Source organism: Chenopodium quinoa, unplaced genomic scaffold (assembly GCF_001683475.1).
Source record: "Chenopodium quinoa cultivar QQ74 unplaced genomic scaffold, ASM168347v1, whole genome shotgun sequence".
Taxonomy (NCBI): Eukaryota; Viridiplantae; Streptophyta; class Magnoliopsida; order Caryophyllales; family Amaranthaceae; genus Chenopodium; species Chenopodium quinoa.
In genome coordinates this window covers 875,831-881,830 of record NW_018744504.1, presented here as the reverse complement: position 1 = coordinate 881,830, position 6,000 = coordinate 875,831, and positions in this window count along the sequence as shown.

Below are 6,000 nucleotides of genomic sequence, written 5' to 3'. Positions count from 1 at the left end.
CACCACCGCTGCCAGCCACCGGCAACAGGCAGCCGCCGCCGCCAGCAGCCGGCAGCCGGTGGTGGCTGCCGTTCTTCCTCCTCTTTTTCCCCCTTTCTTTTTCGAACTATATATATAAAAATAAACTTAGCTTTCTTATTTTAATTTAACCTATGCTTAGATATAATTCTAATTTATGAGTTTTGGGATTTAAATTTGATGTTTGATAATTGTAATTGTATGAATTAATTTTCAGATTTGGTTTTTAATTAAAAACCCCAATTTTTGAAACCCTAGGTTCTTGTTTCATGGTTTATTGAAAGATTATGTTGTATAATAGGGTAGGCCTTTGTTTTAAGTGTTTTAAAACCAAATTACAGCAAGTTTTAAGTATGATAAAGTGCTGAAATTTTATGTAGAACACTTAATATTGGGTTTCTTGAAGAAATTTTAATTACCCACTAATTGGGACTTAATTTAGGGTGTTTTAAATATAATTTCAGCTTATTCTAATTAATTTATGAAGGGCTTTAAAATAATATATATTACTGGTACTCTATTATGGATTTAATGTGTAGGAGACTTTGAAGTAAGCGATTTCTACTAGTTGTGGCAGTTTTAATAACGTACTCAAGGTACGTTCGCGTACTTAGCATATTTTGATGATGTAGAATCATGCTAGGTTTAATTTCAATCAATTACAAGTAGTATCATGCTAAGGTTTATGTATTGAGTTGTGAATTATTGGTGTTGGTGATTGAATTGTGAAGCATGAATTATTTGTGAAGGTTTATGGATTGGAAAATTATATTTTGGCATGATTATATGGACTACATATTTATTTATAGCATGATAGAGAGCATGTTTAATTAAACTAATTGTTTAATTATGTTTGGAATATTGAAAAGAAATTTTATTATGGTTCATATAATTTTTATTGATGCTTTAAGCATGACAAAGGAGCTATATAAGTGTCTATGTACACAAGGAATAAATTGTATGTTGGTGCCTTTGTACACTTAAGGTGTTTTTAACACCGAGGGATAGGATTTTTGGCGCTTTATGCGTTTAAGGTATCTTTGACACTGAGGTAGAATTAAAAAGGGTTCAACATTAAATATTATGAAGTCACTAAATATTCAAGAATTAAATTGGTATGTTTGAGTGATTGAATAATTATTGATGATTGAATTGTTATGCTTTGAGGGTCATCACCAAGTCTAATAATATGTAAATAACGTAAAGTGAAAGAGATTACACACCAAAACTCTTAGAACGTATATACCTTGAGTATGAACATATGGGGGGGGGGGGTTATGTGACTTTATATTTGATCATAACTTCTAACGGAGTACAGGACGCTGTATATTCCTTATTATTATTATTATTATTATTATTATTATTATTATTATTATTATTATTATTATTATTATTATTATTATTATTATTATTATGCGCTAGATTCTGCCACCTATGTGTGGCACAGGTTTGTTGCTGGCACGGTTAGCTCCCGTGTCAGTTAACCTCAATTTATTGGGGGAGGTATAGTTGGAAACCCGTTCGATGCGTAATCAACACTAAATGAATTATTTAGTGTGTAGTTAAAATGTCTTGTTGATTGTTGTGTGTGCTTGTAAACAGGTGCAATGAGGTAAGTGTGTGTGATGATAGGAGAATGCATGTTAGTGTGTTTAATTACGCTTATGTACTCAGCTTTGCTGATTGTGTGTGTTGTTTGTGTCTGGCCATGTCTTTATCTGGCCCTAGGATGATCCATTTTCATGGAGAGTAGTGGGGGCAAGTAGAGATACACTTTTCAGGTATTGAAGCATGTTCATGACGGGGCATGAGGGAAGAGAGAATCATGCTAGCTTCCATTAGGATATGATGTGTTTTATGCATTGAATATTTTATTATATTACTTTATGGACTAACACAAAAGTTTGGTTGTTTCGATTTTGAATAAGGGCCTTAAATGGTTCCAAGTTATTGTGGATTTTATTTGACTTTGGTTTTGTTGATATTCAACTTTACTTTAGTTGGTTTGGTTTTTAAATTGTGTTATTTAAATAGTTTTGGTTTTCAAGTCTTCCGCTGTGTATCTTTGATAGTTGCCTTAGCCGTTTTCACGGTGGCGGTAATGTCTTAGATATTCCTAAAACGTATTTTAAAAAGAGTAAAGTGTGTATTTAAAGGAAAGGAATTTCTAGGGTGTTACAGCCGAGCACACGCCTCTGAAAGTAACTGATTTGCTGCTGTATTCTGTTGTTTTGATGACCTCCTGCCAAGAGAATGCCATCCCGCTTGAAAACCGCTACGCTTGTAACTGCTTCCAATATAGAAGATTGATTCACTTGAAACAATCCTCTTCCACTTTGATAATATTCCATATCCAAGGGAATACCATAGGGAATACCATCGAAGATTGCTTCGCTTGAAACAATCCTCATTTGCATTGATAATATTCCACGTCCAAGGGAATACTATCGAAGACTGCTTCGCTTGAAACAATCCTCAGTTGTTTGTGACAACTCTCCACAATCTAGGGAATGTCGTCGAAGATATCCTCGCTTGAAGCTATCCTCATTTGTTGCGATAATTTTCTAAGGAAATTACCGAAGATCTTCGCTTTGTCGATTTTTAAAAGCTCGCTTGAACTTTGCTTCTGCTATGCCTGTACGTCGGCACTTCTGCTGCTTTCAAACTTGTACGTCGGTGCCTTTGCTGTGATGACAATCCTCTTTTCTTTGGGAATTGTTTCCAACACAAATCTTGTATGATGTATGACAATCCGGTTTAGGGAAAGTTGTCAATGCTACGTAACAATCCATCCTTGGAAATGTTGCCACGATGAAGCGACAATCCGTATCTTGGAAAATTTGCCAAAATCCAATTTTTGGGAAAAGTTGCCAATGCTTCGTAACAATCTGTCATAAGAAATTTTGCTACGATCGAAAATCCACATCTTGGAATATAACTCTTGAAAGCAATCCACCTTGGAAATTTGACAATGCTATGCGACAATCCTTTTAGGAAAATATTGCCACAATTGACAATCCGCGTCTTGGAACATTTGCAAAAAAGAGTCGGCCGACAATCCACTCCGGGAAAATTTTCCACTTACTGAAATGAATGACAATCCACGTTGAGGAACCTTTGCCAATTTTTATGATGAATAGAGTCCTACAACAATCCTTTGGGAAATTTTTCCATAGGGAATTGGGTGTATGACAATCCAATCTCGGAAAACTTGCCAATGAGTCGATGAATGTATGATAATCCGAACTTGGAAAAACTTACCAAACAAAGAAGGAGCACGACAATCCACGCTTGGAAACTTTGCCAGAGATGACAATCCAATCTTGGAAAAATTGTCGTTGAAGAAGATGCACGACAATCCATTTTTGGAAATATTGTCGTTTAAGTGCTTGCTTTTAAACCGATACGTTGACCCTTGTTATGATCAAGTGTTTTAGGCGCTTAAGCTAAGTGAGATGAAATTTTTTTGTCAGGTCAATCACTTACCATGATTGTAATCTAGCTGACTACTAATCATGTCAAATTGCTTATAAGGGCTAACTGGCGTACCAAGGAACCCGAAATTGTTGTATGAAGTCGAAATAACCATTCTAAGAGACTTCGATCTCTGTCGCTGCTGAAATATCTCTGGTGCCAAGAATTGACTCTGTCGCCAGACGATGGGATCTAGCACTAGGCGCTAAATGTTATTGCCAGACGCTAGATGTTTTCGTCTGGCGCTGGGGTAGGGTCTTCCTTATTCTGCTGCACCTGTATTTATTTTTGACTATAGAACTTTGCTAATCTCTTTAATCATCTTAGGGTTGACCTAAGGTTTAGCATTGCTTAACTCATTGACTTGACACAACTCAAGGTATAAACTTGACTCGCTGTGATTGACTCGAGGTTGACTCGACTCGAAGTGAAACGACACGTGTGACTCATGACCCGTGTGTGCATAGTGTTAACTCAATGTGACTCAAAAATGCAAAAAAGCAAAAATTTTCCATCATTTTTGTGGAGGGTACCGACTTTCTCCCGAAAAAGAAAGACACGAAAAAGAATCGAAGTTTTGAGGGTGCATGTTGAATGAGCTTAGTCAAATGTTGTTTGATACTATCTCTCAAGGTGCAAGGATTAATCCATCCTAGGCTATCTCAATTGTTGACTCAATGATGAAAGCATTTCGGTAACTTAGGCACGGAGGCTAAGCACTTCATACTTTGTAATGCAATGATGATTATGATTGATGAGTGATTTCGACATGACAAGGCATGGTTCAGCGTTGTGTTAAGATTTCATGACAAAGGGTTCCTAAGGGAAAGTATATTTGGTCATGTATCTGTGCGGTGTGTGATAGTGACACTAAAGTTAGGCCATAAGGGCTAAGTGTGTGGAAAGATATTATTTTTAAAAGAGTCAAATGGTGGTGACTCTTAGGCTAGGTAAGCTAATGATGTAGGGATCAAGCCCCCAAGTCTAGCTCTAAGTAAATAGGGATGATCATAGGGATCCCTTGATATGATCAATTGTGAATGTAAACATGAATGCATTTTTATTACGACCGCACCTCGATGTGAGGTTGCCTACGTATCCGTTAGGAATCAGGCCGAACGTAGCTCTAGCCGAACCTCGCACAAGTATGTGTGTACCTCAAAAAGGTTTTTTTAAGGGTTGTAACGTGGTTAGGCTAAAGTTTATAGAAGAAGGGGATAAAGGCTCAAGACCCTAGATAAGCCCCCAAGGTGTGCAACCTCACTTTTGAGTCTTTATATTTTTATGCTTGAGTTTCTACTCTTTTTTAGCTCTTTTCTTTTGCTTTATTTATTTTATTTTAATAAGTGTGGGCAATCCCGATCATGCGGTCTATCACTCACTTGGCATTCATGTTTCTCAGGAACGGTACCAAGGACTCGATAAGAGACGCAATCTTAGACGTATTCATATCAAAGATATTTTCATATCAAAGACATTGGAACACTTGCCCTTTTTGTACACTTTTATTTATTTTTTTGCTTATTTTATTTATTTGATCTTTTGAATTCACTCAAGCCTTTTTTAGAATTGCATAAGTTGCACACTGTCCCATCCCAAGGTTAGGTAGACATGGGTTGAAAAATGAAAGGTCTATCGTTAGACAAGGCTCAAACTGGTTTATGAAGAAAGGATTGTAAATTAGAAGGGTGAAAGGCAATATGATGTGGCTACAAGGGGTGCCTCAAATCATTAGTATACCTTGTTCTTAGTTCGACAATGATTTTTTTTTTTTTTTTTTTTTTTTTGCAATGTAATGAAATGATCATATGCAAGAAAATAAATGCTCATTTTATTAAAGGAAAATAAATAAAGAATCTACAAAAATAATCTAAGGGAAAAGAAAGGTTCCTATGCTTGAATTATTGGGGAAAGGAAAAAATGAAAAAGAAATAGAAAAAATAGGTCATGAAATCTCATCATTGAAGCTCGCCTCAGTCTTGTGTTGTTTGCTCCGACATCATCCAATCTTCTCGCTAGCTAGAGGCAATGGGATCTTATTTGCCTCTATGAGATCTTGAATGAGGTTTTGAAACCTGTAGCATTCATTAGTGATATGACCGTGTCCTCGATGGTACTTGCAATAAGAATTGGGATTCCATCTCGAAGATCGATTTTCTGGCGTTGGATCCTCGGTAGGTCCAATAGGTTTGATTAATCCTCAATCATAGAGACGATCGAAAGCAGCATCGTAGGTCATTCGAATGGGTGTGAATTATCTTCTGGGTTTCCTTTTAGATCCTTGATTTTCCATGGCTAAGACACCATTATGGTCAAAGGTACTAACATTATTACTAAAGTGGGCGTTTTCGGAAGAAGAAGGATTGTCGTTCTTCTTTCCTTTCCAGCCACTGTGGTTACTATTGTTAGTAGCTTTTTGTTTTGCGAGGTCATCTTCGATTTCAATTCTGATGTCATAGACGGCCTTGAAAGTATTCAGATTGTGTTGATATTTTAAATGCTTTGAAT